This window comes from Arvicola amphibius, chromosome 1 (genome assembly GCF_903992535.2).
Source record: "Arvicola amphibius chromosome 1, mArvAmp1.2, whole genome shotgun sequence".
Classification (NCBI taxonomy): Eukaryota; Metazoa; Chordata; class Mammalia; order Rodentia; family Cricetidae; genus Arvicola; species Arvicola amphibius.
Genome location: NC_052047.1, coordinates 165,491,948 through 165,504,039, shown reverse-complemented (window position 1 = coordinate 165,504,039; position 12,092 = coordinate 165,491,948). Strand labels below are relative to the sequence as shown.

Sequence of the window (12,092 nt, the reverse complement as noted above, 5' to 3'; positions counted from 1 at the left end):
GTTGCCTGAAGTGAACTGCAGCATCCTTAGCAGGATTACTAAAAAGCAGATGTTTGTGATGTGGATCAGGCTGGTTTCAAACTCATAGATTCTACCTCCTCCATATGGTGGGATGAAAGGCGTGCACCACCTTGCCCTGGACTCCCGACTTTTTTTCGTGGGTTTTGGAAATTGAAACCCAGTTCTCACTCTTCCTTCTTGAAATCATTTGTTAGGGATCCCCGGAAATCTACCCTAAATAAACTTGAGTTTTAGAAAAAGTACTGTTAATTGATTCCATTACTTCTGGTGAAGGTTTTTGTAGGGGGGGGGGAAGAGAATGCATTCTCACGCTAAGTTGCCTGGAATGAACCGCAGCATCTTGCACAGGATTTTTGAGAAAGCATACTAAAATACTTTAAGTGGCAACCCGTGGACAGGTCGGTATCATTGCGTGCTTCCACACCGGACAACCGTCACCACTATCCATCTCTTCCCATCTCCAGAATTTTACAATTCTAAATTGAAGCTCTGTATACCTCCCCTCCCCATCTTCCAAAGATTTTTAATAGGACTAGGTTAAATGGAAAGCGCACCTGCGCCCCAGGTGTAGCCTTGGGCACTGGGCGCATTCCTCCTTCCCAGCGGATTCGCCACGTGACTCAGCCGGCTCAGGGTTTAGCGCTCCGCCCTCACCTATTGTCCCAGGAGAGGAACCGGTATTTCCGGATTGGAGCCTCAGACCCAGTGATCCAGGGTGAGGGCGAGGTTGAAGGGGGAGGGGAGTGGAAACTGATCTTAAAACTTATCTTTCACCTGTTTCTCTTCTTCCCCAAACAAAAATCAACCCCTCCCCCCCCTTCCTTACCAAATACACACACAATGGCCCACAAACATCCATCCAGTGGTTTTGGAAGAGTGGCTGAGCTTTCCTTGCCCGCACTCGGGAAAGGACTGAGGGCAGATCTGGACACTAATAAATAAACCCCGAGAATGGCTCTCGAGACAGAAGCTCAGGGGGTTTTGCTGAGAAGAGTAGGGGCCCAAGCATCGCTCAGTCCCTGCCCCACCGCTGGGTGGCGCCGCTGAGCCCTTCCCCTCCGCCCAGTCGTACGTCCCGAAGTGGCGCGAGCCTAACGAAGTAGCGTCTTTTTTTTCCAGGTCCGGAGGAAGCAGGTGACGGCCGCCGCCCACCTACCCTCCCACCCCAACCACGCACACTTTCGATAGGCACTTTTTTTCTTTCTCCTAAACCTCCAAACAGGAAATAGGTTGAGTCACAACAATACCCAGGAGCGGCCGGTGGCCGAGGTCACTGGCTCCCGCCTGCTGGTGGCAGCCCGTGGCACTCCGCCTCCGGACAGGCGCTGCCCGCGCCGCGCCGTGCCGCCCAACGCCGGGGACCGTCGTCTGGCCGTGCGCTGACTCTGCTGGCTGCTGCCGCCCCCCTTCTCCAGGCGAGTACCTGCCGCCCTGTCTTTCCCTGGGTGCAAGATTGCCCTGGAGACCTGGTCGGCCATGGGGCAGCGTGCATGGACGCCGGCTCTTCCTGTGGGGTTTGGGGTGTGATTTGCTTTCTGTTTGCTTTCATCTCCCACCTCTGGGCAGACTCGCATCAAGGGGGTTGATTTAGGAACACCCAGGACTTGAGTGTACGTCGCTGCTACAGGTGCCTGGTTCCTCCTTGTCCTCCCAGGCGGGGACATTGTTTCACTCCTGCAGAGTCTCTTTCTACGGGATTCAGAGGGCCTTTGGGTTTCTGTTGGCAGCGATAGTATCTAAGGTGTGGGTGGCCTGGATGGACTCGGTGGAAGAAGGCTGGTGACGGGGTGCAGGTGGGGCCGATCCGAACAGCCATGGGTCTCCCCACGTCGCGTACTGGAAAACTTGTGAAACATTAAAACGTGTGTGTGTGTGTGTATATACACACACACATACACACTTGGGGTCATCCGGCCCACTTCTAAGGGAGAAGCAGAGTTGTCAACACGCAGGGCGTTGTCAGCTTTCCAGGGCTGCTTTCCCCAGCTCGTCTATGGGACTCTCAGTCAAAGTCGAGCTGGAGATCTTTATGTTGGAAAAAGGCCACCGAATGCCAAGCATTCCCCGAGCTTGAGAAGGGTGTTTTCCAGACTGCTGCAGTTTGCAAGAAGGTTTCTGAGCTACTGTCTCTTGGTTGTCAGTGGCGCCTTCCCAGGCCCACAGGTGTGCATTCTGCCAAGAGACCCCTCCGGCCTCTCAAAGTTTTCCAACTCCTCCAATTCATTTCAAAGACCAGTTTCCTGGTTAGGAGAGAGGGATTCTGGGACATTGCCTGGAGCCTATTGAAAACCCGGGTCTCAAGCCGCACCCTAGACCTGTTACCCCGGGATCTAGTTGCACTTTGACCTTTGGCTCACAGTGTCTCCAAGAAAAGTTGTGGGTGCCTAGCACAGGAATGATTCACACCACCTCCCCACCCAGTCTTAACTTTTGATGCTATTTTAAAAGTGGGACAGACAGTACAGCCACGTTGGACCTACCCACTCCACCCCAGAGCCACTGGCTCTTTGTTGAGATTGGAAAGTATCTGGCTAGCCTATATAAGCTTGCAGGTTGTTTGTTTCTGGAGTTAAAATTTTTCTAGCAGATATGCAGAACGTGAAATCGAGCGTTTTAACCTTAAATGCAGAGTTAAGGGACATCAGAGACACCCAGTTTTCTTCATGGACTGAGAATACTGACTAGGAATGGAAGGTAAAAGCGGAATCAGGTAGGCAGAATGGAAACAAACGTCCCAGTGTACCTGAGGGGACAAGGCAGGATAGTAACAGGATTCCGATGTGTGCTTTCTATTAATGAAGGTAAAGAGCCCGGAGGATTTTCTTTTTTTTTTTCCGGCTGCCATAGAATGGAGTCACCCCAGGGGTTTCAACCTGCATCAATTAACTAAATATAAATGCAGGTAATCTCTTAACTCCTCATCCCCTTGATACTGGGAAATGAATTTGCACTTAGAGGAAAAATACTTATAGTAGATCTTGGTAGTGCTCACCTGTAATCCCAGCACTTAGAAAGCAGAGGCAGGATGATCCGTATGAGGCAAGGCCAGCCTGGTCACTCCAGGTCAGCCAAGGCTACACAGTGAGACCCTGCCTCAAAGCCAAAACAAACACAATCCCCCTTTTATTTGTTTATTGGGTGTATGAGAAGGTCAGAGGGCTTGTGTGTGGTCTTCCATGCCAGGGTACTCCTGTGGAAGTTGGGATAGCTTTGTGGAGTCTGTGTTCTTCTACCTTGTGGGTCCTGGGGGTGGAACCTCTCGTCACACTTGGCTGCAAGGACCTTTACCCTCTTGAGCCTTCAGTCCAGACCTGACCCCCTTTCTGTGTGCATGAGTGCATGTGTTCATGTGTGCATGAAGGCATGCATGTGTGTGTTGGCACATGTGTATGCTGAATGCACCTGCATCTGGAAGCTAGAGGTTGACATGGCTTTCTCAGTGGCTTTCCCCTTATATATTGAGACAGTGTCTCTTACTTGAACCCAGAGCTTGAGGACTTGCTAGTCTGGCTAGCCACCTTGCTCCGAGGGTCCCTGTTTTAGCTTCCAAGCTGAGATCACAGGCTGGCCTCCACACCAGCCCAGCATTTTCTGTAACCCACAAGTGAAGTTTGAGTGGAAAGTGCTATACCCACTGAGCTGTCTCCTCAGTCCCTTCCCCATTTGCTCTTCCTTCCTTCCTTCCCGCCCTCCCGTCTTTCTTTGTTTCTTTCTTATGTGAATAGGTATTTTGCCTGTATGGAAGTCTGTGCACCATGGTCTGTGAGGTACTCATGCAGGCCTGAAGAGGGCATTGTGTCCATTGTCATTGAGTTTTGGGACTCAAACCTGGGTCTTCTAGAAAACACTACTCTTAAGCACTGGGACGTCCCGACAACACCACCTCCTTTTATCACTGACTCCAACTGAGTCTTGAAAGTAGTTCAAATGAACTTTAAGAAAAAGGTTGTCTCCATAAATATTGGAGCCACAGCAAGACTTGAGGAAGATAAAAAGGTTTGATATAAATTTTCAAAATACTTCAACCTGTTTTATTTAAAACATATATATGAGACAGGGTTTCTCTGTGTAGCCCTGGCTGCCCTGGAACTCGCTCTGTAGACCAGGTTGTCCTTGAACTTAGAAATCCACCTGCTTCTGCCTCCCAAGTGCTGGGATTAAAGGCGTGCACCATTACCACCGGGCTAAAAAACTATATATATGTATATATATGTGTGTGTGTATATATGTGTGTGTATATATATACATATATATTCTTTATTTATTTATCATGTATATCGTATTCTACTTGCATGTGTGCCTGCATACCAGAAGAGGGCACTAGATCTTATTACAGATGGTTGTGAGCCACCATGTGGTTGCTGGGAATTGAACTCAAGACCTCTGGAAGAACAGCTAATGCTCTTAACCTCTGAGCCATTTTAAAAGATTTATTTTATGTGTCTGTGTGTGGGTATATGCCTGATGAAACCAGAAGGGGGCATCGGATCCCCTAGAGCTGGAGTTTCAGGTGCTTGTGAGCTGACTGGGTGCTGGGAACCAACTTAGGCCCTCTAAGGAGCAATACAAGCCCTTAACCTCTGAGCTCCAATCCCTTTTATTTTAGTGTTCACTGTGATGCACCATCCACAGTTGTAAGAATGTTTCTATAGCTTAGAAAATCTTTGTGTTTTCAGATGTCCGGCTTGTGGTTTGAAGGCGCACTTCAGTGAGAACATAAGTGTAAGCAGGTTTCAGAAGTCGTGATAGAGCAAGAACGTGACTCTGAACACAGCAGATGAGGACTGGGGTAGTGGGTAGTTTAATAAATAACTTCACCGTGGCAGGTCCTTCATACAGGCTCTCTGCTTTCTTGAGACTGTCATCTGAAGGAGGTGACCACACGGAGGAAGGAATTTTACAGCTTCCTTTGATTGAAAAGCCCCTTTGAAATCGTTGACGATAACTCAGCCAAGGTCTAGCGAGAAAACTCCATCTGCAGAAGAATCCTGCGTTCACAGAGTTCCAAACGGCTAATTCTTTTAACTTCCAGCAAGGCTAGATGGGACAGATTTCCCTCCTTTCTTAGAATTTTTTTTTTTTTTTTGTTTTTGTTTTTCGAGACAGGGTTTCCCTGTAGTTTCTAGAGCCTGTCCTGGAACTAGCTCTTGTAGACCAGGCTGGCCTCGAACTCAGAGATCTGCCTGCCTCTGCCTCCCGAGTGCTGGGATTAAAGGCGTGCGCCACCACTGCCCGGCTCTTAGAATGTTTTTTGAGATACATTGTAGTTTCATGTTTTATCTACTGACAAGTATGATTTTGCAGCCCACAGAGAGGGGAAAATGATCCTTAGGAAACACCTGAGGAATAATTTTATTAAGAGTGAAAATTTGCCAACTATTCGACTCACTAAATCAGTCTTGAGTGTTGGAATATGTAGGGTTAGGTACCTGTCGTCGTTCTGTTACATAAACAACCTTGGGAATTATTTGGATAAATGCACACACACACACACACACACACACACACACACACACACTTGAATGGACATGCAAACTAAGATACTGGTTTTTTTAAATATTAAAACATTTTGTTTTAATTATTTATTTTTATGTATGGGTCTTTTGCCCACCTGTATGTCTGAACAACATGAGTGTAGTGCTCTAAGAGGTCAGAAGAGGGTACACGGGCACAGACACAGATTTGAATAGAACACCCACACCAGAAACACACAACAATAATTAAGATTCAGAAAAAACAATAATAAAGATTCAAAAAAATCAGTCTGAGTTTGCCAGAATCAGCACCTTTTTCCTCCTCCTCCTTCTCCTTCTTCTCTTCCTCCTCTTTTCTTTTCTTTTATTTTCTTTCTTTCTTTCTTTCTTTCTTTCTTTCTTTCTTTCTTTCTTTCTTTCTTTTTTTTTTTTTTGAGACAGGGTCTCTCCTTATAGACCTGGCTGTCCTGGAACTCACTGGTGTCAAACTCACAGATACTCTCCTGCCTCTGCCTCCCAAGTGTTGGGATTAAAGGCATCTACTATTATGCCAGGCCTTTCTCTTTCTAAATTAATGCCTCTTGATTGTGGTCTTCATAGAGATTTGGAATACTCGTTTCTCCATAGGAAAGATTAAGTACTTAACCTTGATTTAATGTCAATAAATATTTGATTCATGACCCATTGCAAGCCAGAGATTTCTGAATATATTGTTACCCAGTCTTCACAACCACCCCAAAGGGTTCTCCAGCCCTCCTTTCCTTCCTCCTGCTCTCCCTCCCTCCTGCTCTCCCTCACTCCCGCTCTCCCTCCCTCCCGCTCTCCCTTTCTCCCTCACTCCCTCCCTTCCTCCCTCCCTCTCTCCCTTTCTCCTCTCATTTGACAGAACAGAAATGAGGTCACCCTGGTCTTCTCATTTGAAACCGTGCTTCTTTGCGTCATCTATCCATATATAATTAGAAGGGCTTGGTTGCTTGTACCCACTCGCTGCTAGGAAACTAGACATCCATTTATTTTTCATTCTGAAATATCAGGTTCTGCACTAAGCATTGAAGTCAATGGGGAAAAAAAAAAAACATGAACCAAAACAGAAGTAAATTCCAAAGGAGCAGAGTGTTCTTTTGCTGGCATCCGAGACCTCTGATGGCTTAGATTATGCTTGCTTTGACAGTGGCGTTAATATAGCTAGGTTAGTGTCTGGCAAACCGACTCTGGGACACTTTTATGATTGACATGGATTAATGATGTTATTCTTTCACGCCAGCCTGAAGGTACTACCTGGTACTTCAGAACCGCAGTCTAGCTGCACGTAGCTGGATGTGATGCACACCTTAGCCCGTCATTCCCTAGCTATGCAGGAGGATGGAGAGTTCTGTGCTGTCCTGGGCTACGTAGCAGAGCTGACCTGTGCTTCCCAGCTGAATCAACAGGGGCATATATCACAAACGCAGGGCTGCTGCATACCTGTGTGTAAAATTAGAGGAATAATTATCTCCTTCCAGGACTGCACTGAGGCCTCAAAAAAAAAAAAAAAAAAAAAAAAAAAAAAAAAAAAAAAAACCTCCTATGTGTAAAAGTGCTTGTAAACTGTAAAGTGGTAACAAGAGCAGCCTCTTATCTCTATTTGGGAGGGATTTATACTGAAAAGGAGATAGAAAAGGCCACACAGCGGCCTCACACTCTTTAATTTATCTAACACTTTTCGGTTAACAAGTCTGTTTGTGATTTTCTTGGTAGATTTGTGCCAGTTAAAAAGCATTTTTTTTTTTTAGAGCTGGGCATGGTGGCACAGGCCTTTAATCCCAGAAAAAGGCAGGCAGATCTCTGAGTTTGACTCTAACCTGGTCTACATAGGACCATCAGGCCTACATAGTGAGACCCTGCAGAAAGAAGGAAAGAAAGAAAGGAAGGGAGGAAGGAAGGAAGGACAATTTTACTGAGATTATTCATGTACCATCCGCTTTACCTATTACAGTGCACAATTCAGTGTATACTCATTGTATAACTATAATGATGTTCAGTTTTTGAACACTTTGTCTACCTAAAAAGAACACCTTCTACTTGTTGACAGGCATGACTCAGTCTCCCTCCCCAAATGTCCCAAGGATAACCATTGGTCTGTCTTAGGATTCCTATTGCTGAAATTCATTACCAATACCATTACCAAACGCAAGTTGGGGAGGAAAGGATTTATTTGACTTCCACTTCTGTAACACTGCTCATCATCAAAAGCAGCGAGCGAGGGAACTCAAGCAGGGCAGGAACCTGGAGGCTGGAACTGATGCAGAGACCATGGAGGGATGCTGCTTACTAGACTGCTGTGAACATTCATAGAAGTTTCCATACGAACATTGAGTTTAATTTTTCTCGGGTATGCTCCTAGAAGTGGCAAATCTGTGGCAAATCTACGAATATCGGGATCTGCTGAGCTAGCTTCATTCTGTAGGCACTGGCTATGCATCTTGCATCTTCATCCACTTGAACTGCTAAAATTTTCTGTAGTGTGTGGTGTGTGTGTGTGTGTGTGTGTGTGTATGTGTTCCTGTAGGTGTGTACATGTGCATGTAGGGCCAGGGGGTGGTTTCAGGTTTCTTCCTCTATTACTCTCCATCTTATTTTAAAAAGGATTTATTTTTATTTTATGTATATGAGTGTTTTGCCTGGATGTTAAGTACACCACTGCATACAGTGCCGTTGGAGGCCAGAGAATGCATTGGGTTTTTGCAACTGGAATTTGTTTTGTTTTGTTTAACTTTTCATTTGCTTCAAGACTTGATGTGGTACCTGGTCTTCCAAAAGACGTGACTGAAAGATTAATAAATACACAGAGCATCTTTGCGGTGTGAATTTGCATAGGTAAGGAAGGACTTATTCTATGGGCTGACTTAATGTCTATAAAAACATTGTACACCTGTTTTAGGGTTGTTGTTGCCGTGATAAAACATAAAGACAACCGCAAGCTGCAGAGGAAAAGGTTTATTTGGTTTATACTTCATATCCCAGTTCACCATCGAAGGGAGTCAGGATGGGAACTCAAGCAGGGCTGGAGCCTGGAGGCAGAAGCTGAAGCAGAGGCCATGGAAGAGTACTGCTTACTGGCTTGCTTCCCATGGCTTGCTCAGACTATGTCCTTATAGAACTCAGGACCACCAACCCAGGGATAGCACTACCCACAAGGAGCTAAGCCCTCCTCCCCATCAATCACCAGTTAAGAAAATGCCCTACAGACTTGCTCTCCTCTCAAATGACTTTAGTTTGTGTTAAACTGACATAAAACTAGCCAGCATAACACCCATTCAAATGTTAAAAACATGACAGGTGGTGACCATTTAAAACATTTTAACAGGGGTGGGGTAGGCAATGGAAAATTTAAAAAAAAAGTAAAATGGTTTAATGAAAGTGCTTACTGATTAGCATCTGTCAATTCTATTTATTCAAATATACAGTGAGGCTGGGGCTGTAGTTCAGTGATAGGTGTGTTCTTAGCACGCTCAAGGCCTTGAGTCTTGCTGGTACACAGCTCCATCCCAGCACTTGGGAGGGTGAGGCTGGAGACTGGAGAGTCCAAGGGCCAGCGTAGACCTCAGGGTGAGATCCTATCTCAAGCAAAACAAAACAAAAACCCAACACCAAGAATAAATAAGCAACCCATGCACTGTTATACTTTAAAGTCCTGTTAGTACAATTTATTGATGGGTATCTAGAATCAAATTCCTGCAGGAGAGCAGTTAGGATATTTGTTATTTTCCAAGCTTCCTGGCAGGGTTTTCTTCTCTGCTGTGTGGAAGATTAGTTATCTTCAAGCTGTGCAATCAAAAATCAGTGTTGAATTTCCTAGTTGTCTGTTGTGTCTTATGGGAGCTTAGTTTATTGAACTCAAGTTTTGACTTCCTACTAGGAAAAATGTTGATAGTCCCAAGAGAAATAGAGGAATGAGCTGGGTTTGGTGGGAGTAAATGATTTCCTGTTGAGAACTGCCTGAGACAATGGTGGTGAACTGGCCTGTGGAGGGGAGGGCAAGGAATTCTCCAGCATTACTGTGTGTCTCCACAATGGGAGATTTGGGTAATACACGGGCCTCTGACCCTAATGCTAGAATTCTGACTGAGGGAGTCTGAGAATTGAGTCTCTTAAGAAACTCCTACCCGGGACAGATGGTGCCCCTGACGAGACAGGGGCTGCTTCTAAGCTGAGAGCCACTGGTGTGTGGCCATTTGGCAGGACAGTAGCGTGTGAGGTGGTATGGTTAGGGGATGGTTGGGCTCCTGGCATGTGGGTGTTCATGTTGTGATGGAGATAGGGCACAAAAAGGGAGGGGAGCTGGAAGGAAGAATAGGAGCCTCCAAAGTATTAGATGTAACTGACAGAGGGTGGTCACATGACCAAAGCCGTCAGAGTCTCCTTGGTCCTCTAGAGTGAGAACCTGGGTGGGACTGTTTTCAGGGGAGGGCTTGAGCTGCCAGCAGGTGGCAGGTTGGGGTATGTAGGTCCTGTCTTCCCGGCACTTCCTCTGGAAGGCATATGTTACCAAAGGGCCATTTGTGCAGCTTACAGTCACAGGTCAAGTGTGGACTTTTCCTTTATGATATAAAGGACCCTCTTGTCCTTCAGGACATGACTGAGTCCTCCCTTTTCCTGCCTATCATTACTGATTAGCCTAGACCCAAGGTGAGCTCCAGGATTCCTTCTTGTCCTTGGTGTCCACGCCACTAAAGCCCACTCCCCTCCCGGCCTGTCCAGCTTAATAGCTTTAAAGATTTGTGTAGCCCTGGGCCCAGGGTTCTTAGCATAACTGGATATAAGCCGATTCTGAGAGTGGGTGCTGACATACGCGAGTGTTTGTGACAGCCCACGTCATGAAGGTCAGAAAGTTTGCTACAGGAAAAAATTGCGAGCAGGGTGGTGGTGGCCCACGGGTTACAGCGCACACCCCTACCCTTCCTGCCGGGTTCACAATGTCCAGGCCAACATCCTCTCGTTAGCTTGTATATTCAAATTTGAAGGAATGCTTAGCATGTCTGAAGAGGTAAGAGGTTCTCTTGGGCTTGGGAAAGAGGCCCTAGTCTGTCCTAAGCACTCTCCTGTCTGAGCTAGCAGAAAGTGATCTTGAAACATCTGTGCTTTAGAAAAGTCGCCTGGCTTTGCTTGTGGCGGCTGGGCAGGGGCTGAGTAGCTGTGGCATACTTTAGACATTCCAGTTTCTTCTCCCTCCCACTCAGGCCTTTGCACACATTGATATTCCCATAATCCCCATAGAGTGTGTGTGGCTCCTGCGTAATGGACAGGGCTGGACAAGGAGGATTTCACAAGCCTGCTTCCGCGGAGTTCCAAGAACACACGCAGGTTTGGTAGGTTCAGGAGGGTCCCCCAGACTCAGCAGGTGGCTGGACTTGGGGCTAACTCATTAGATTATGAGGGCACATATCCAAACCATCCAAGGGAGAGCAAGTGGAGCAAAGGTCAGAGAAGCCAGGATCCAGATACAGTGCTGCTGGGGCACCCAGGGGAGTCGTGGCAGATGTGTTTCATCCCCACATACACTACAGGGAGCAGTCGTGACCTCACGGGTGACATGCTACCAACCAGGGAATCTCCTTTGAGGCTCAGCACCCAGGCGTTTTGTTGGGGGAATTGTTATATTGGCATCTTCTGCATACCTGTGCCAAACCCCCAAATTCATACTCCAAAAAGGAAGGCAGATATTGAGTAAAACCCACGTTATTTGTTTAAGCATTTAGAGACAGGGAGCCGACTCTAGTTAGTTCAGTTCTGGGACTGGGGAGCCCTCCCACCCATCCAAATTCTCAAGCAAGATCTGAATGGCACCCTCATACTTCCTCCTCTTCTTTCCTTCTTGGAGATGGGGGGAGGAGTGTCTTTCTATGTAGCCCAGGCTATCTCAGAACTTATGTTGTAAGCCAAACTAGCTTCATCCTTGTGATCTTCCAGGCTCGGCTTCCCGAGTGCTGAGATCTCAGGTGTTCTTTACTGCACCCGGCTTTTTGAGGGCTGTTCTTGCCAGTGGTACTCTCTAAAGGACAGCAGGTGGGTCTGTGATGTTGGCTGGCTTTTGTGTGCACAGATAGGAATGAGACCAGAGATCGAAGTCATTGGTGGAGCCCTTGAACTTGAAAAGGGGATCTGTACAGGGTCTGTGTTGCGGAGAAGACAGAAACAAACTTGTCCCTGTGCCTTTATCTTTTTTAAAAAATATTTATTTATTTATTTATTATGTATACAATATTCCATCTGTGTGGATGCCTGCAGGTCAGAAGAGGGCACCAGACCTCATTACAGATGGTTGTGAGCCACCATGTGGTTGCTGGGAATTGAACTCAGGACCTTTGGAAGAGCAGGCAATGCTCTTAACCGCTGAGCCATCTCTTCAGCCACCCCCCCCCCCACCCCGGTGCCTTTATCTTGACGGGTAGGTATGGTAACCTGGGTTCTCACTACGGAGAGGTGACAATGGTGGTGCTCTCTGGAATAGAGTGGAAAGACCTGTTCATTCATTCTTTCTTGTTTTGAAACAGTAACTCATTCTGTAGCCCAGGCTGGCCTGGAAAATGTGGCAGTTCCGTGCTTCAGCTTCCCACA

General features: G+C 46.7%; 1 protein-coding gene across 1 annotated transcript in view; it reads left to right on the top strand.

Moving 5' to 3' along the window:
- The first annotated feature begins 1,112 nt into the window (after positions 1–1,112).
- Positions 1,113–12,092, top strand: part of Tjp2 (tight junction protein 2) — a 116,016-nt gene continuing 105,036 nt past the window's right edge. The window contains exon 1 of the mRNA XM_038343471.1: positions 1,113–1,436. The gene's annotated coding sequence lies outside the window, so the exon portion shown is untranslated. The remainder of the gene's footprint in view (positions 1,437–12,092) is intronic.